We start from the raw sequence: 20,380 nt of genomic DNA, 5'->3' as shown, positions 1-20,380 counted from the left end.
AAGCCAATTTTATGGCTACCAAGGGACTGTCAGGTAGAATCTCGGCGACGTCCCATTTCCTCTTCTAATGTCCCTGTCTTTGTGTCTCTCAGTTACATTTCTCGTGCTCTGGTGTGCCCACTTGGCAGTGTCAATTTCTTGCACCGGAGGGCTGAGACTATTGAATGGGCAGTTTGTGCTCCAACCCAGCCACTAACTCAATCTGGTTGGTGTCAAACAAGGCATCATTCAGTCGATCACTCATTCAGTCACATCTATTGAGCACTTACTGTGTGCAGAGCACTGTACTACGTGCTTGGGAGAATACAATATAAACAATATTTGCCACATGTCCTTCTCTGGCATTCCCGCTGGCCTCCCAAATAAAAATCCTAGTGCAAGAGAAACCTCCCCTATGGTGTTCATCTATTTTATTCTAATAATAATTATAATAATAATAATGTTATTTGTTAAGCACTTACTATGTTCACACCATTGCTAAAATCCACCCTTCCCTCTCCATTCAAACTGCTACCACTTTATTCCAAGCACTTCTCCTATCCCCTCTAGATGGTAAGCTTGTTGCGGGCAGGAAATGTCACTATTTATCAATGTATTACACTTTCCCAAGTGCTTCGTACAGTGCTCTGCACACAGTAAATTACAGGTATTTACTGCAAACGGTAATGAACACTTAATGAATACGACTGCATGAATGAACCCTGCTTTGATTACTGTATCAGCCTCCTTGCTGAACTTCCTGCCTCCTGACTCCACTCCAGTCCATATTCCATTCTGCTATCCAGATCATTTTTCTATAGAAATGTTCAGGCCATATTTCCTCACTCCTCAAGAAACTCCAGTGGTTGCCCAGCCATCTCCACATCCAGCAGAAACTCCTTACCGTTGGCTTCAAAGCACTCAGTCACTTTGTGCCCTCCTACCTCACCTTGCTACCCGCCTAATACAATCCAACCGGCACACTTCACTCTAATACCAACCTTCTCGTTATACCTCTATCTCAACTATCTTGTGGTCAACTTCTCACCTACATCCTGCCCCTGGCTTGGAATGCCCTCCCTCTTCATATCGAGAGAAAAGCAGCGTGGCTTAGTGGAAAGAACTCGGGCTTGGGAGTCAGAGGTCATGGGTTCTAATCCCGGGTCTGCCACTTTCATTCATTCATTTAATGGAATTTATTGAGCGCTTACTGTGTGCAGAGCACTGTACTAAGCGTTTGGAATGTACAATTTGGCAATGGATAGAGACAATCACTGCCCAACAATGGGCTCTCAGTCGCTTGTCAGCTGTGTGACTCTGGGCAAGTTACTTCACTTCTCTGGGCCTCAGTTACCTCATCTGTCAAATGGGGATTGAGATTGTGAGCCCCGTCTGGGATAACCTGATTACCTTGTATCTCCCCCAGTGCTTAGAAGAGTGCTTGGCACATAGTAAGCACTTAACAAATACCATCATCATATCTGTCAGACAATTACTCTCTCCTCCTTGAAAGCCTTATTGAAGGCATATCTCCTTCCAAGAGGCCTTCCCAAACTAAGCCCTCCTTTCTTCTTTTCCACTCCCTTCTGCATCACCTTTACTTGATTCCTTTATTCATTCCCCGCCTCCCAGCCCCACAGCACTTATGTAGATATCTGTAATTTCATTTATTTATATTAAATAAATGTAGACTATGAGTTCACTGTGGGCAGGGAATGCATCTGTTATATTATTATACTGTTCTCTCCCAATGTCTTAGTACAGTGCTCTGCACACAGTAAGTGCTCAGTAAAAACGACTGACTCACTGACTGACTGACTAACTCTATGCCCTGCCTCTGCACTTCAGAACCTTGGACCTGGGCTGACCAATGTTCACCCACCCCTGGTGTCTGGAAAAATGAAGACTTTGGGTTGTTGTGGGATCCCAGTAGAGTCCCACAGGAAACCAGGAATTTAAAGGCATTGACCCCCTGGCTCGGTGGGCCCAATGGACCCTGACATTTGGATGCTTTTCTCAAAAAGGAGTTACTGGGAGAGACGTTTTTAAACCTTGATATTTTTGCCCCTTCAAGATATGTAAAGGCAGCAGTCTTGCTTAGCTCCAAATCAGTCAATAGTATTTATTGAGCCCTTATCATATGCAGAGCACTGAACTAAGCGCTTGGGAGAGAACAATACAACCGAGTTGGTAGGCATGTTTCCTGCCCACAGCAAGTTACAGTCTAGAGAAAGGGTGGAAAAATTGGACCCTTTCCCTGATTTTCTCCAAATCTCCTGTGCCAATGGCTCTCTATTGTTGTTGTCTTATGCTGCCGAGTCATGTCTGACTCATAATGACATCATGGACTCATCTCTCCCAGAATGCACCACCTCCATCTGCAATCGTTCTGGCAGTGGATCCATAGAGTTTTTTTGGTAAAAATACAGAAGCGGTTTACCATTGACTCCTTCTGCACAGTAAACCTTAGTCTCCAGCCCTCAACTCTCTCCCCTGCCGCTGCTGCCCAGCACAGATGAGTTTTGTCTTGTAGCAGATGGCTTTCCATTCACTAGCCACTGCCCAAGCTAGGAATGGAATGGACAGGTCTCTGCTTGACTCTCCCTCTCATAGTCGAGACTTGTAGAGTACTGGAAACTCTCCACGTGTGACCCTGAGAGGCAGTGGGTCTATTACCCTTGTAATATAGTGCCTAGCATAGTGTTTGAGAGCTTGCATCCCCCTTCTTCCTCACCTTGCAGTACGCTCATCCTCCCTCACTCCCTCTGCTCCCTCACTGTTATCTTCAAAGCCTCACACTCTGACCTTCCCCTCTGCTCTATTGGATCACCATTTCCTTGAATCAATCATTGGTATTTACTGAGCACTTACTGTGTGCAGACAACTGTTCTAAGCACTTGGGAAACTACAGTATTATAGAATTGGTAGACATGGTCCCTGCCCACAATGGTTTTACATTTTAGAGGGCAAGACATTAATATAAATTATTAAATTGGTTTTTCCCAAGCTCACCTAATTGAACCTCACTCTTTAATTCTCACCCTTGTGACCCCTCACAAACACTGTTCCCTGCCTGGAACCCTCTCCCTTTTCAAGCTCACAAGCTAGCCGCTCTTCCCATCTTCAGAGTTTTCTTAAAATCTCACCCCCTCCAAGAATCCTTCCCTGATTAATTCTCTACAGCCCAGGGCATGTCAGCTCAACAACATCCCTTAGCACTTAGCAATTTATATCTATTTTCTGCCCTTATCTATGTGTGGATTTGGGATTACACAATGATTTGTTCACCTAGTCCATTCTTTTCTTTTTATGGTACTTATTAATATCTTACTATAAGCCAGGCACTGTTCTAAGCCCTGGGATAGAACAAGCTACTCAGGTTGGGCACAGTCCCTGACCCACATGGGACTTCTGGTCTTTATTCCGATTATACAGATGAGATAACTGAGGCACAGAGAAGTGAAGTGACTTGCCCAAGATCACAAAACAGTCAAGTAGAGGAGCCAGGATAAGAACCCAGGTCCTTCTAGGTGTCCTTCCAGGTCCTTCCAGGATAAGAACCCAGGTCCAGATGTTTAGACTGGGAGCCCGTTATTGAGCAGTGATTGTCTCTCCCTGTTGCTGAATTGTACATTCCAAGTGCTTAGTAAAGTGCTCTGTACATAGTAAGTGCTCAAAAAATACTACTGAATGAACCCAGGTCCTTCTATTTCCCAGGCCCATGCTCTGTTCATCAGGTCATGCTACTTCTGCCAGGCCATTCTGCTTCTCCTGCTGCTCCTTCTAATGCTCTGACCTCTTCTTGCTTCCACCTGTTCTATTCTTCCTCCTGTTTCCACTCTGAATATCCTTTCCCTTAGACTGTCAGCCCCTGAAGGGCCAGGAACCATTTCTAATTCCAACCTGCAAAGTCTCTCCCAGTGCTTAGTATTGGGCTCTGCACACATTAAGTCCTTAATAAATACTATTTTTACTATCTCTATTGCCACTACTAATTACTACCACTACTACTGATAATAATAATGGCATTTGTTAAGCTTTACTATGTGCCAGGCACTGTACTAAGCGTTGGGGTGGACACAAGCAAATTGGATTGAACACAGTCCCTGTCCCACATGGGGCTCACAGTCTCAATCTCCATTTCACAGATGAGGTAACTGAGGCCCAGAGAAGTAAAGTGACTTGCCCAAGGTCACACAGCAGACAAGTCGCGGAGCTGGAATTAGAACCCATGACCTTCTGACTCTCAGGCTCATGCTTTATTCACTATGCCATGCTGCTTCCCTCTATTATTACTACTGTGTTCTTTTCCAAATGGCATTTATTAAGTGCTTACTATTTGCTGAGCACCATGCTAAGTGTCACAAGTGCTACTGTACTAAGTAGATACAAGATAATCAGGTTGGGCACAGTCCCTATCCCACAGAGGGCTCCCAGTCTTCTCAGTTGTTTCACTGAGAAACCATTTACGGGCCATATTCCTGCTCGGTGGCACACTCTATTCTGCTCTCCTCGGCTTTGTATGGAGACCAAAGGGACTCAGAAGCAGGATGACCTAGTGGATACAGCACAGGTCTGAGAGTCAGAAGGACCTGGGTTCTAATCCTGGCTCCGCCACTTGTCTGCTGTGTGACTTTGGGCAAGTCACTTCACTTCTCTGGGCCTCAGTTCCCTCATCTGTCAAATGGGGATGAAGACTGTGAGCCCCGCATGGGACAACCTGATTACCTTGTATCTGCCCCAGTGCTTAGAAAAGTGCTCGGCAAATAGTAAGCGCTTAACAAATACCACAACCATCATCATCATTTTCTGGGCCTCAGTCACCTCCTCTGTAAAATGGGGATTAAGACTGTGACCCCCATGTGTGACAGGGACCGTGTACAACCTGATTAGCTTGTATCTACCCCAGCTGTTAGAGCGATGTCCGACACATAGTAAGTGCTTAACAAATACCATAAAAAAGGGGACCAATCCCCATTGTTTAAAGACGAGGTGAAAGAGGCTCAGAGAAGTTAAGTTACTTGTCCAAGGTCACACAACAGAAAGTGGCAGAGCTGGAATTAGAATCCAGGTCCTCTGACTTCCAGGTCCATTCTCTTTCCACTAGGTCATGTGCTTAGTACAGTGCCCTGCACATGAAAGGTGCTCAAAGCATACCACTGAATGCAAACATTTTCCATTTTTCAAATTATCTTTGCCCAGAGAATGACAAAAGGCTTGAACTCTACATGGATGCCCCACCAACACCTCAAACTTAACGAGTCCGTAAGAGAACTCCCCATCTTCCCACCCATATCCTGTCTTCTCCCTGACTTTCTCATCACTCTAGACAGCACCACCATCCTTCCTGTCTCACAAGCCTGTAAGAGACATTCTCCTTGACTCATGTCTCTCATTCAGTCAGTTACTAAATCTTGTCGATTCTATGTGCACATCATCTCCAGAATTTGCTCCTTCCTCTCCATCCAAACTGTTAGCACATTGGTTTAAGCCCTTTTCTATCCTGCCTCCTTGCTGACCTCTCTACCTCCTGTCTCTCCCAACTCTAACCGTTACTTCACTTTGCTGCCCAAATCATTTTTCTAAAAAGCCATTCAGTCCATGACTTCCCATTCCTCAGGAAGCTCCAGTGGTTGACCATCCACCTCCACATCCAACAGAAACACTTTACTACTGGTTCTAAGATAACCAGTTCACTCTCTCGCTCCTATGTTACCTCTCTGATCTCCTACTATAACCCAGGCCATATACTTTGCTCTTCTGACACCAGCCTATTTTCTGTACCTCAATCTCATCTACCCCAGCACTGACCTCTTGCCCACATCCTCCCTCAGGCCTGGAACTCCCTCCCCATTCATATCTGACAGTTCAGCACTCTCCCCACCTTCAAAAACCTCCTAAAATTACATTTCCTTCAAAAGGTCTTCCCTGACTAAGCCCTCATTTTCCTTATCCACCCTCCTCTCTGTGTTGACTGCGCACTTGGCTGTGTACCCCTTAAGCACTTTAATACTCATCCCAGCTCCATAGCACTTTTGTAAAAATCTTTATACTCAACTATTTCCCCTACATGTCTTCCGTTTTAATGTCTGTCTCCCCCTGAAGAATGTAAGCTCCTTGTAGGCAGGGATCACAGCTCTCAATTCTGTTGTACTTTTCTTACCAAGCACTAGTACCGTGCCCTGCATTAAGTAAGCTCTCAGTAGACACAATACCTGCCCTCGAGAACCTGACCATCAATCAATCAATGGTATTTACTGAGCACTTACTACCCATAGTGCACTATACTGAGCACTTGACAGAATACAACACAACAGAATTAGCATATACAATCCCTGCCTTAATGAGCTAACAGTCTAGAGGCTGTACAATCTACTGGTGGGGGAAAGGCAGGCATTAAAATAGTCATGGGGCAATTGTAGTGTCCCTGCTTCTTTCTGGTTGTGAGACTTGGAAGTGTCACCCATGCCACCTCCTACTACTAGGGCAGTTCCACTAATGCCACCCATATGCCATGCTCGACATCAAGTGGTGAGTCAGGGTCACAAGCGGTGAGGTCATGGGGCACCGTCAGACCACTGATACTGCTGCAAAGCCCGCTGCATCCCACCTGGTCTATGGGGTGAATAAGGAGAACGGGTGGCAGCAGGATACACAAATGTCTATTCTGAGGGGAGCTGAAGTGGGGAAGGTAAAAACAGTGTGCATTGAGGAAATGTTTTGAAGACGCTTTACCACAGGGAGGCTTAATGGAAAAAGCATGGGCTTGGGAGTCAGAAGACCTAGCTTCTAATCCCAGCTTTGCCAGTTGCCCACTATGTGATGGGCAAGTCACTCCACTGCTCTCCCCCTCTAGACTGAAAGCTCACTGTGGGCAGGGAATGTGTCTGCCAACTCTGTTGTACTGAACTCTGCCAAGGGCTTAATACAGTGCTCTGCAAAAAGTATGCACTCATTAAAAACCATTGATTGACCAATTGATTGATTTTCTGCCCCTCAGTTTCCTCATTTGTAAAATGGGGATTCAATCCCTCTTATCCCTCTTAGTTAGACTGTGAGTACCATGTGGGACAGATATGGTATCTGACATGATGAACTGGTACCTACATCAAGAATGGTTCTTAGCATAGTAAGCACTTAACAAACACCATATTTATTGTCATTAAAGCCTAAACTCAATGTGGTAGAAGAGTAAATGGGCCCCTGGGAGCAGTAGCAGAAAGCAGACCAGCCTGCCTAGAAGCTGTCTGGAGTCAGAGGCTTAATAACAATAATGATAATAATATTTAAGTGTTTACTATGTGCTAGGCACTGTTCTGAAGTGCTGGAATAGATCAAGCTAATCAGGATGGACACAATTCCCCATTTTAATCCCCATTTTACAGATGTGATAACTGAAGCCCTGAGAAGTGAAGTGACTTGCCCAAGGTCACACAGCAGACAAGTGGCAGAGCTGGGATTACTACCCAGGTCCTTCTGATTTCCAGGCCCATGCTTTTTAATAATTAATAATAATTATGGTATTTGTTAAGCACTTATTATGTGCCAAGCATTGTTCTAAACATTGGGGTAGATAAAAGGCAATAAGTTGTCCCACTTGGGACTCACAGTCTTTATCCCCATTTTACAAATGAGGTACATCTGCACCTCACAGAGAAGTTAAGCAGTTTGCCCAAGTTCACACAGCAGACAAGTGGCAAAATCGGGATTAGAACCCATGAAATCTGACTCCCAAGCCCATGCTCTTTCCACTAGACCCTGCTGAAGATGATATCACCGGGAGACTTTCCCCAATTCATTCTATCCTCCCACCTGTCATCTCAGCACTCTTGCTCCACCTCAGCCCTTGAGCCCTACCAATGACCACATAGACTTACCAATGGACTTTGGTCCACATCTCCTTACATTCTGTACTATTTAAGCTCTTGAATCTCAGGAGGAATACACAGAGAGCTGTGTCTCTGAGAACAGGGGAGAGCTGTAGTCTGGCAGCTACAAAGAAGGAAGCAGATCCAGGTAGGAGAGTGTGGGTGAGCATGGGGAAGCGGGGGCGGGAAAGGCAAGATTAAGGAGGTTTGGGATGAATGAAGAGAGCGAGCTAGAGTGTAGAGGGGAAAGACAGTGGATAATCAAAATCAATAACAGCACCTTAGAACCTGAAGAACAGCTATTTCTCTTTTTCTGTTCTCCCACACACCCACCTTTCTTTGTTGGAAAAATCAAAACACCCAATTCTGCCATAAAACCATCATGGTGCTCTTAGAGAGACACATGTGAGGTGGGGAATCGTGCCTAGAAACTACTGATTCAGTGGAAATTCATGGGTTAGGGGCTATGTGGTTTGACTGACATTTTTGGATACCAGTTCTTATATTACTGTTAGGTATTTTGCATTCATTTATGGTAACACCCAGTACTAAATATAGCTCATGTAAAATTGCTTGAACAAATCAGCTATGCTACAGGACAGGTCAGGACATTAGGCAGAGGAAAAGACAAGGCAGCACAGGGTCAAAAAGTGACTGATGCCCCACACATGTGCACAGGCTTTCCTCTCCGTGTAGTCAGCATTTGTGCTCTATCCTGTCTAAGTTGCAAAGAGGCTGAACATTTTGGATTCCTTTTAAGTGTTCTATCCCATTGCATGCTGAAAACCTGTCCTGGAGAAGAACCACCAAGCTTCTTTCTTTAAAGCAAAACAAAGTCAAATTGCAGGCTCCTGTTCAGCTTGTGGCCCACCAGGACCCTGAGATCCTCTTCAGGCCTTTCCTCCCCATCCGGTCAGAGATCGCCACCCCCCAACCCCAGCTTAGGTTTGCATCTCCTGGTTTTCTTCTCGTAGTGGGCTGCTCCCCAACAGCACCCTCAGGGTGCCCCTGTCAGCCCCTGGCACTGTGCCCTGTTCAATTTCCTCCTATTTCCTGCCATGGCTCCAATGGGTCAAAGTCACGATTGATTCCAACCCAGGTGCACGCCAGCCCCTCAGCCACAGGAATCAATGTGCTCTTTATTCTCCCACTCAAAGCGCTGCCACCCTCCGGAGAGCCCCGCCTGACTACCCGAGCCGGACCTCCCAATCTTGCTCCTTGTCCCTCAGCAGGAGAAAGGAAACAGGAAAATTGAAAAGGAAAGAGGAAGAGTGAAGGAAAAACTTTATTGGCATCCATGATTTCCAATCATCCACACATGGCCCCATTCCCAACGGTTCCCAATAAACAAGGGACAATTCCAACACCTCAGACTACCACGAAAGGAGCCCCAGGTGCTCTGATCTTTCAGGGAAGCCCTGGACCTGGGAGGAAAAAACTGGCTTCTAACTCAACCATTCATTACCAGTGAAAAAGCACAGCGTTTTAGTGGAAGCAGAACTACTTCCCTCAGAGTCTCAATTCACCTAGGGTCTTGGTTAACCCATGAGCCCCCCTGGAGGCCAGGGATGACCAATTTTACATCCTTTGTCAGAAAAAGGTGCAGGCCCAAAGCATGAGGAGATCTGGGCTCAAGTTCCAGACCTGTCACTTGCTTACTAGGTGACTGTGGGCAAATCACTTACTTCTCTGGGCCTTAGTTTGCTTATCTGTAGATTGGGAGTTAAATGCTTGTACTTCCTCCCTCTTAGCCCGTGAGCCCTGTGTGGAACAGGGACTGTGACCATTTTATCCCACTCAGCACAGTGCTTGGTACATGCTTAATAAATATCATCATGATTATTAGATACTGTCATCATCATGCCCCCAGATTCCCAACACAGCACCCTGCACACAATAGGTGCCTAGTAGAGCATTCAGAGCCTGTTGTTGGGCAGGGATTGTCTCTATCTGTTGCCGAACTGTACATTACAAGAGCTTACCTCAGTGCTCTGCACACAGTAAGCGCACAATAAATACGATAGAATGAATGAATGCTCTCACCATAGTAGGTGTCCAGGCAGTGTGGGTGATAACAATGATATAGGGCCATCACAAAAGACAAGGCAAAGCAGGGAAAATCATAGCTAATAATAATAATAGTATTTGCTAAGTGTTTACTATGTGCCAAGCATCATGCTAAGCACTGAGGTAGGTACAAGATAATCAGGTCCCACATGGGGTTTACATTCTAAGTTATGAGGAAGTTTAGGTATTGAATTCCCATTTTAGATATGTGGAAACTGAGGCACAGAAAAGGTAAGTGTCTTGCCCAAATTTACACAGGAAGTACATGGAGGAGCCAGGATTGGAACCCACATCCTCTGACTCCCAGGCCTGTGCTCTTTCCTCTAGGCCACGCTGCTTCTCCAAAGCCTTCACTTCCACTAAAAGGCAGTTGAGTCCCGGCTTATCCCTCCCACCATTTGAAAATCCATGTTATGTTTCCCAGCATTCCTGCCTGTCCTGAAGCCATGCCCCCTGTGTCTTTTATATTGTTGTCTTTTATGTTCCCAAGCATTCATTCATTCAATCATATTTATTGAGCAGCACTGTACTCAGCACTTAATAATAATGGTATTTGTTAAGCGCTTACTAAGTGCCAAGCACTGTTTTAAGCGTTAGGGGAAATACAAGGTAATCAGGCTATTCCACATGGGGCTCACACTCTTATTCCCTACTTTACAGATGAGGTAACTGAGGCCCAGAGAAGTTAAATGACTTGCCCAAAGTCACACAGCCAAGTGGCAGAGCGGCGATTAGAACCCATGACCTCTGACTCCCAAGCCCATGCTCTTTCCATGGCAGAGCCATGCTCAATAACATAGTTCAGTGCTCTGTACACGGTAAGCAGTTAATATAGTTGACTGATTGACTGACTGATTGAAAATGCCTCTTTAGACTCTGCCTGCCTTATTTCCCACTCTCTCAAGCTTCCAAGGAAAACCTGGGCATAACAAAAAAGATGGAATAGTGTTCGGGAACTTGCTCCTTTCAAATGGAGGCTTGCTATCTTCAACAGCCACTTCTTCCCATCCTGGTGGCCCAAGCCTCTGACCCTGGAGAGAGCATTACCCCACAAAGCCCCCACTCCACCTTGGGCCTGGCCCACCTCGAGGCTGGCTCCCCAGCAGCCTCTCCCTTTTGCCCAGCCCCTCTCATGGGGGGAAGACCCATGCCAAAGAACACTTTTGCCCAGTTGACTGATCCCGCCAAGGAAAGATCATTTATTCCTTCTGTTCCAGTTTCAGGATGGAGAGGTCTAGGAATGGGATGGGTTTCTGATCCAGGATACCCAGAATGCAGTTTGGAAATCATTTAGAATAAACAGCAAAAGCTGTCCTGAGAAACACAGAATAATTCTCTTGCTGAACTCCCAAGCCATTAACAGAGAAAATCTCATGGACATCTTCAGAATGGAAGGGTGCTGCAATCTGCTGAACTGTAGGCTCCCTGAGGACAGGGATTGTGTACTTTCCCAAGTGCTAACCCTGCCTTGTATTCTCCCAAGTGCTCAGTACAGTGCTCCCTACATCATAAGTGCTTAATAAATACCACTGATTGCTTATTGCCCGGGGAAGAAAAGAGCCTGGGCCTCTGAAGTCCAGCCCTCCAGTCAGAGCTCAACACACAGCCAGGAAAGGAGTCCTCTAGATTGTCAGCGTTTTGTGGGCTGGAATATGTCTACTAACTCTGTTGCATTATACTTTCCCAAGCACTTAGTACAATGCTCAGCACAAAGTAAGCCCTCAATAAATATGACTGATTGAGTGATTTAGACAAATATCTTTCCGGTCAGAGTTGGTTTGGAGAGCCAACGTGAAATTGCTATTCACCAAACCTGATGGCTCGACAATGAGAAGATCCCTTTTGGAGCTTGAGGATGGAAAATTCAAACCAAAAAGATGGAAATACTTCCTAGCCCAGCAAGAGAGGTGAGCAGATGGAAAATACTCCCTCTGGAATGTGTGCAGGTGGAAAACATAGAAGACTCAAGAAAGGTTTACCTAGATCAATGGACATTCAGGCAGGGCCTCTCTTCTCCAGGGCCAATGGATCTTTCTGGAGGTGGGGAAGGGGAGAAGGCCAAGAGACACAGGATGTCAGTTTTCATAAGAAGACTTTCAGAGGCCTCTTCCAGCAAGGCCTGCCACAGCAGCTCTCTGCACCTCTCCCTGCCTCTTCCTGTTCTTGGGTGTCCTGGCTGGTTGTTTCCATTTACCACTTGCTAAATGCTGAGACTATTAGCAATTCAGCCCTGGGGCAGGAGCTTCCTCAGCCCCAGAGACTCCATCCGAGTCAGATTCCTTCCACACAGGGCTTCTTGAGCAGTAGGAGGGGAACAGAGGTGGGGGGGGTTGGATACTTATTCATTATTATTCATTATTCATTCATTCAACCATATTTTTTGAGTGATTTCTGTGTACAGAGCACTTTACTAAGCACTTGGGAGAGTACAATATCAGAGTAAATGGAAACATTCCCTGCCCACCACAAGCTTACAGGTCTAGAGGAGAAGAAAAACATTAATAAAAATGAATTGCAGATACGTATGTAAGTGCTGTGGGATGAATAAAGGGAGCAAGTCAGGGCGACTCAGAAGGAAGTGGGAAAAGAGTAAAGAGGGGCTTAGTCAGGGAACCTCTCTTGGATGAGATATGCCTTCACTTAGGTTTTGGAAGGGGGGAGAGTAACAGTTTGTCAGATTTGAGGAGGGAGGGCATTCCAGGTCAGAGGGAGGATGCAGGAGATGGGTTGGTGGCAAGATAGATGAGATCAAGGTGCAGTGAGAAGGTTAGCATTAGAGGAGCGAAGTGTGCGGACTGTGTTATAGTAGGAGAATAGCGAAGTGAGGAAGGAGGGAGAAAGGTGACTGAGTACTTTAAAACCAATGATGAGGAGGGTTTTTTCTGATGTGGAGGTAGCTGGGCAACCACTGCAGTTTCTTGAGGAGTGGGAAAACATGACCTGAGTGATTTTGTAGAAAAATGATCCAGGCCACAGAGGTAAGTATGGAGTGGAGTGGGAAGATACAGGAGGCAGGACGGTTAGCATGGAGGCTAATATAGTAATCAAGGCAGGATAAATGTCTGGATTAACACAGTGGCATTTTGAATGGAAAGGAAAGGACAGATTTTAGCGATGCTGTGAATGTTGAACTGACAGGAGTCATTCATTCATTCATTCATTCACTCACATATATTGAGCACTTAGTGAGTGTAGAATACTGTACTAAGCGCTTGGGAAAGCATAATACAACAATAAACAGTGACATTCTCTCCTCACATCAAGTTCACAGTCTAGAGTTGGGGACACGGACATCAATACAAGTAGATACAAAGTGCTTTGGGGCTGGGAGGGGGAAGAGCAAAGGGAGCAAGTCAGGTTGACACAGAAGGGAGTGACAGATGAGGAAGAGTGGGGCTTAGCCTGGGAAGGCCTCTTGGAGGAGATATGCCTTCAATAAGGCCTTGAAGTGGGGGACAGTGGTTGTCGTTAGAACAATGCTCAGTGCTTAGAACAGTGCTTGGCACATAGTAAGCATTTAGCAAATACCATTATTATTATTATTATTATTAGAGGAGGGAGGGTGTTCCAGGCCAGAAGCAGGATGTGGGCTGATGTTAGCAGCCAGACAGGCAATATTGAGGCACTGTGAGAAGGTTAGCACTAGAGGAGCCAAGTGTGCAGGTTGGGTTTTAGAAGAAGAGAAGAGAAGTGAGATAGAAGTGGGCAAGGTGATGGAGTGCTTTAAAGCCAATAGAGAGGAGTTTTTGTTTGATATGAAGGTGAATGGGCAATCACTGGAATTTTGAGGAGTGGGATGATATGTCCAGAACGTTTTTGTAGAAATATGATCCAAGCAGCAGAGTGAAGTATGGACTATAGTGGGGAAAGACAGGAGGCTGGGAGGTCAGCAAGGAGGCTGATGCAGTAATCCAGGTGGGATAGAATGAGTGATTATATTAACGTGGTAGCAGTATGGATGGAGAGGAAAGGGTGGATTTTTGCGATGCTGTCAAGGTAGGGCTAACAGGATTTGGTGACAAATTAAATATGTGGGTTGAATGAGAGAGAGGAGTCAGGATAATGCCAAGATTACGGGCTTGTGAGATAGGAAGGATGGTGGTGCCATCTACATTGATGGGAAAGTGAGGGGGAGGACAGGGTTTGGCTGGGAAGATAAGGACCTCTGTTTTGGTTATGTTAAATTTGAGGTTATGGGAGAACATCCAGATAGAGATATCTTGGAGGCAGAAGAAGATGTGAGCCTGGATAGAGGAAGAGAGATCAGGGCTGGAGATATAGATTTGAGTGTTATCTGCATAGACGGAGTAGTTGAAGCCATGGGAGCAAGTGAGGTCACCAAGAGAGTGGGTGTAGATGGAAGGAATGTGTGTAGATGGAATGGTGATGGATTTAATGTGTGGGTTGAATGAGAGAGAGGACTCAGGGATAATGCCAAGATTGCAAGCTTGCGAGAAGGAAGGATGGTGGTGCCATCTATAGTGATGGGAAAGTAAGGGGGAGGACAGGATTTGGGTGGGAAGATAAGGAATTCTGTATGGCCTTTTTAAGCTAGAGGTGACAGCAGGACATTCAGGTGTCTTGAAGGCAAGAGGAAATACGAGACTGCAGAGAGGGAGAGAGATCAGGGCTGAAGATGTAGACTTGGGTGTCATCAGCATAGAGGTGGTAGTTGAAGCCATGGAAGCAAATGAGTTCTTCAAGGGAAGGGTGTAGATGGAGAATAGAAGGGGACCCAGAACTGAACCTTGAGGAACACTCACGGTTAGGGAGTAGGAGACTGGAGGAGCCTGTGAAAGAGACTGAGAATAAATGACCAGAGCAATGAGGAGAAACAGGAAAGGACAGTGTCAGTGAAGGCAAGATTAGATAATGTTTTCAGGAGAAGAGGGTGGCCCATAGTGTCTAAGGCAGCAGAGAGGTAGAGGAGGATTAGGATGGAGTACAGGCCATTGGATTTGGCAAGAAGGAGCTCTCCTCCCAGGCGGCGATTCCTTGGACTGCCTGCCCCGTATTTCCAGGCTAGCTCTTTAGCAGCCTTTTGGCCACCGACCACCGACTTTAGCTGCTTTTTGGCCACCGACCGCCGACTCATCCACGCCGAGACCGCCCCTCTCTCCCGGGAAGCTGAGCCTTGTCATCGCCCAGAGCCTTGGAGCCATTACCACGTGGGCTCGGGATCTCTGCTCCCCTGAGGCGCAGCCTCGGCCCGCCTGGCCCCGATTCCCGACAAGCTCCCCCTTCGCCTGCCGCTTGCCGACTCCCAGGGAGCTGAGCCTTGGACTGCCCAGCCCCGCGCCCGCCTCATCTTTCCCAACCTGGACCTCCGCACCCCCGCTCGGGAACTCCGACACTAAGGATCTTCGCCCCCACAGACCCCCACCCACCAGCTCCCATTCCACCCCCCTGCTCAGGCCCGGGGACACTGCGCTCCCCTTCTCGACCCTGGGGACATTGTGCCCCTGTCCGGCCCTAGGGACGTTGTGTCCTCTGGGGACACTGTGTCCCCCTGCTCGGGCCCAAGGACATTGTGCTCCCCAACTGCTCCCCAACTCTACCTGAGGTGGCCATTTTGGGAAGCCCTCACTCCCTCTTCCCCCTTGAGGTGATTCATTTCCCCCGCCCCTGCCCCGGGAGATGATGTCCTTGTTCTCACCATGTTACCTTACCTCAGTCGCCGCCTACGGCCGCAACCCACCCCGGACAACCTCTGGGCCCCACCGCCGCCACAGGGACATTTGGTCATGAGCTCTGGGACTCTCTCGGCCGCTAGCCGCTTGACTTTGAGTCTGATCGGGTAGAGTCGGGTCGTCCCCCGACCCTGGTCATCGCCTGCTTATTAACACTATTGTATTGTGTCTTAGTGTACCATGTTGCTATATTAGCGATTTCGCTTGTTATTGTTTATTGTCATCAGTGCTGCCACCCACCTCTCTGGCCTCACCAGCCGCCTGACTTTGAGTTTGGTCAGGTCGCCCCTTAATCGAGCCTACCCCCAACCCTGGTCATTGCCCGCTTATTAACACTACTGTATTGTATCATACTGTATCATCTTGCTATATTACCGATTTCGTTTGTTACTGTTTATTGTTGTCAGTGCTGCCACCCACCTCTCCGGCCTCACCATGTCCCTCCTCCCCCCCTCCTCCCTCCCGCCCCTTCCTATCCTCCCCTTCCCCTTCCCCTCTCTCGCTCAGCTCTTTCCCACTCTCTCCTCTGCCTCCTCCCCCCTCCCCGCCCTAGAACCCCACTTTACCAGCGATACCCCTCTTCCCCCTCCCTCTACTCTCCCCCCCACCAAACCCCCTCCTCACCCCCTCACCCCTTCTCTCTTCCCCACCCACGCCCCATCCCAGTCCTACTGTCCCACCGCTACCCCTCATCCCCCTCTCCCCATCCAGGGCCCCGCCACCTCCTTCCCATCCAAACCCTCCCCTCCCCCCCTTGCACCCATAGCTACTTTCAAGTGTGGCCTCAGGAACCCCCACTCTATTACAGGTAAGCTACCTTTCCTCCATGACCTTTTCCTCTCCCGCTGTCTCCTCCTCCTCGCCCTTTCAGAAACGTGGCGCACTCCCGAAGACACAGTCTCCGCCGCTGCTCTCTCCAGCGGAGACCTCTCCTTCTCCCACTCCCCCAGACTCACCGGTAAGGCAGGAGGCGTCCGCTTCCTCCTCTCACCCCATTGCCGCTTCCGCACTATCCCTCCTCCCCCCTCCCTCTCCTTCCCCTCCTTCGAAGCCCATATCATTCGCCTCTACCACCCCCTCCAGATACTTGTCGCTGTCATCTACCATCCTCCCGGTCTCACCTCCGACTTCTTCAACCACCTTGACCCCTTTCTCACCTTCCTTCTCTCCTTCTCTCTGCCCACTCTGATCCTCGGAGACTTCAACATCCATATGGATGTACCCGATGACTCCTCTGCCGCCCTCCTGCTATCCCTCCTCGACTCTGCCGACCTCCTCCTCCACCATACCGCGCCCACTCACCGACTCGGTCACACCCTCGATCTTGTCATCTCCTACTGCTGCACTATCTCCTCCCTCACCAACTCTGAAATCCCTCTCTCTGACCATAACCTTCTCACCTGCCTCATCTCTCACACTCCCTCCCCCTGCAAATCTTCACTACTGCCCCACAGAGACCTCCGCTCTCTTGATCCCATCTGTCTTTCCAAAAGCATCTCTCCTCACCTTGCCGCCCTATCCTCACTTCCCACTCTCGATGATCAGGGCTCCGCCCTCAACTCCACCCTCTCTACTCATCTCGACTCTCTCGTCCCCCTTTCCCTCCGCTGCTCTCGCTCCACTAACCCACAGCCCTGGATCACCTCCTCTGTGCGCCTCCTACGCTCCTATGCTCGAGCTGCTGAGCGCCGCTGGCAAAAGTCCAAGCACCAAGCTGACCTCACACACTTCAAATTTATCCTTTCTTGCCTTAACTCTGCCCTCTCCTCCGCCAGGCAAAACTTCTTCTCCTCCCTCATCGACACCCACGCCCGTCACCCCGCCGATTGTTCCGGACCTTTAACTCTCTCCTTAGGCCCCCTGTTCCTCCCCCTCCCCCATCTCTCACCCCCAATGATCTGGCCACCTATTTTCTCACGAAAATCAACACGATCAGGTCTGAGCTCCCCAAAGTCACCCCTCCGCCTCTCCCCTCCCCCCCACCAACCCCCTCCCCTACTTTCCCATCCTTCCCTGCAGTATCCTCAGAGGAGATCTCCTCCCTCCTCGCAAATGCCACCCCCTCCACCTGCGCCTCGGACCCCATTCCCTCTCACCTTATTAAAACCATCGCCCCTGCCCTCCTCCCTTCGTTAACTTCTATTTTTAACCACTCAATCTCCAATGGCTCCCTCCCCTCTGCCTTCAAACATGCCCACATCTCCCCCATCCTAAAAAAACCCACTCTTGATCCCACTTCCCCCTCCAGTTATCGCCCTATCTCCCTACTACCCTTCCTTTCCAAAATCCTAGAACGAGTCGCCTACAATCGATGCTTAGAATTCCTTAACTCCCATTCTCTCCTAGACCCCCTCCAATCTGGCTTCCGTCCCCTCCACTCTACCGAGACTGCTCTCTCTAAGGTCACCCATGACCTCCTTCTTGCCAAATCCAATGGCTCCTACTCCATTCTAATCCTCCTTGACCTCTCTGCTGCCTTTGACACTGTCGACCATCCTCTCCTCCTCCGTACCTTATCTCACCTTGGCTTCACGGACTCCGTCCTCTCCTGGTTCTCCTCTTACCTCTCTGGCCGGTCATTCTCGGTCTCCTTCACTGGCACCTCCTCCCCCTCCCATCCTTTAACTGTTGGAGATCCTCAAGGGTCAGTTCTTGGCCCTCTTCTGTTCTCCATTTACACTCACTCCCTTGGTGAACTCATTCGCTCTCACGGCTTTGACTACCATCTGTACGCAGATGACACACAGATCTACATCTCCGCCCCTGTCCTCTCCCCCTCCCTTCAGGCTCGCATCTCCTCCTGCCTCCGGGATGTCTCCACCTGGATGTCGGCCCACCACCTAAAACTCAACATGAGCGAGACTGAGCTCCTCATCTTCCCTCCCAAGCCCGGTCCTCTCCCAGACTTCCCTATCACTGTGGATGGCACGACCATCCTTCCTGTCTCTCGGGCCCACAATCTCGGTGTCATCCTTGACTCGTCTCTCTCGTTCTCCCCACACATCCTATCCGTTACCAAGACCTGCCGGTTTCACCTTTACAATATTGCCAAGATCCGCCCTTTCCTCTCCACCCAAACGGCTACCTTACTGCTACATGCTCTCGTTATATGCCGGCTAGACTACTGTGTCAGCCTTCTCTCTGACCTCCCTTCCTCCTCTCTCACCCCGCTCCAGTCTATTCTTCACTCCACTGCCCAGCTCATCTTCCTGCAGAAACGATCTGGGCATGTCACTCCTCTTCTTAAACAACTCCAGTGGTTGCCTATCAACCTCCGCTCCAAACAAAAACTCCTCACTCTAGGCTTCAAGGCTCTACATCACCTTGCCCCTTCCTACCTCTCCTCCCTTCTCTCTTTCCACCGTCCACCCCGCACGCTCCGCTCCTCTGCCGCCCACCTCCTCACCGTCCCTCGGTCTCGCCTATCCCGCCGTCGACCCCTGGGCCACGTCCTCCCGCGTCCTGGAACACCCTCCCTCCTCACCTCCGCCAAACTGATTCTCTTTCCCTCTTCAAAACCCTACTTAAAACTCACCTCCTCCAAGAGGCCTTCCCAGACTGAGCTCCTCTTCTCCCTCTACTCCCTCTACCACCCCCCCTTCACCTCTCTGCAGCTTAACCCTCTTTTCCCCCCATTTCCCTCTGCTCCTCCCCCCTCCCTTCCCATCCCCTCAGCACTGTACTCGTCCGCTCAACTGCATATATTTTCATTACCCTATTTATTTTGTTGATGAAATGTACATCGCCTTGATTTTATTTAGTTGCCATTGTTTTTACGAGATGTTCTTCCCCTTGACTCTATTTATTGCCATTGTTCTTGTCTGTCCGTCTCCCCCAATTAAACTGTAAGCCCGTCATACGGCAGGGACTGTCTCTATCTGTTACCGACTTGTTCATTCCAAGCGCTTAGTACAGTGCTCTGCACATAGTAAGCGCTCAATAAATACTATTGAATAAATGAATGAATGGTGACCTCTGAGAGGGCAGTTTCTGTAAAGTAAAGGGGATGGAAGCCAGATTGGAGGGGGTCCAGAAGAGAATTGGAGGAGAGGAATTTGAGATAGTGGGTGTAGACAGCATGCTTAAGGGGTTTGGAGGGGAATGGTAAGAAGGAGATGAGGAGATAACTGGAGGGAGCCGTAGGGTCAAGGGAGGATTTTCTTTAGGTTAGGGGAGAAAGGAGAATGTTTGAAAGCAGAGGAGAAGAAGCCATTGGAGAGCGAGCAGTTGAAGATGGCTGTTAGGGAGAGGGGATGGGAGGGGGCAAGTGCTCTGATCAGGTGTGGAGGAATGGGGTCGGGTGTGCAGGAAGAGGGGGTGGATTTTGCGAGAAGGCAGGAAATCCCTAGAGATACTGTTGGGAAAGTTGGGAGATTGATGGGGGGCAAGAGAGGGGAGGGACTGAGGAGGGGTGGGGAAGATTTTAGGGAGATCAATCCTGATAATGTCAATTTTCTTAATAAAGTAGGTGGCCAGATCAATGGGCTCGAAGGTTCGAAGATGGTGCTTGCCAACACTTAGAAGAGTGGGCACACTTGGTCATACAGTAATGACCCTTTTCCACCTTTAAAGCATCATTAGGGTCACATCTCCTCCAAGAAGTCTTCCCCAATTAAGCCCTCTTTTAGTAATAATTATGGTATTTTTTTTAGCACTTACTACGTGCTAGGCACTGTTCTAAGTGCTGGGGTGGATACAAGCAAATTGGGTTGAACACAGTCCCTCTCCCACATGGGGTTCACAGTCTCAATCCCCATTTTACAGATGAGGTCACTG

At 48.5% G+C, this 20,380-nt stretch overlaps 1 protein-coding gene and 1 non-coding gene across 3 annotated transcripts in view; both read right to left on the bottom strand.

Moving 5' to 3' along the window:
- The window catches only part of ADAMTSL3 (ADAMTS like 3), a 349,633-nt gene that overhangs the window by 197,393 nt on the left and 131,860 nt on the right, over positions 1 to 20,380 (bottom strand). The window lies entirely within an intron of this gene.
- LOC114812718 lies at positions 2,505 to 2,642 on the bottom strand. Its single transcript, XR_003760369.1, has one exon. It is a non-coding gene; the product is annotated as a small nucleolar RNA SNORA7 (small nucleolar RNA).

Source organism: Ornithorhynchus anatinus, chromosome 5 (assembly GCF_004115215.2).
Source record: "Ornithorhynchus anatinus isolate Pmale09 chromosome 5, mOrnAna1.pri.v4, whole genome shotgun sequence".
Classification (NCBI taxonomy): domain Eukaryota; kingdom Metazoa; phylum Chordata; class Mammalia; order Monotremata; family Ornithorhynchidae; genus Ornithorhynchus; species Ornithorhynchus anatinus.
The sequence above is the reverse complement of the archived record's forward strand: the minus strand, read 5'-3'. Positions and strand labels throughout refer to the sequence as shown.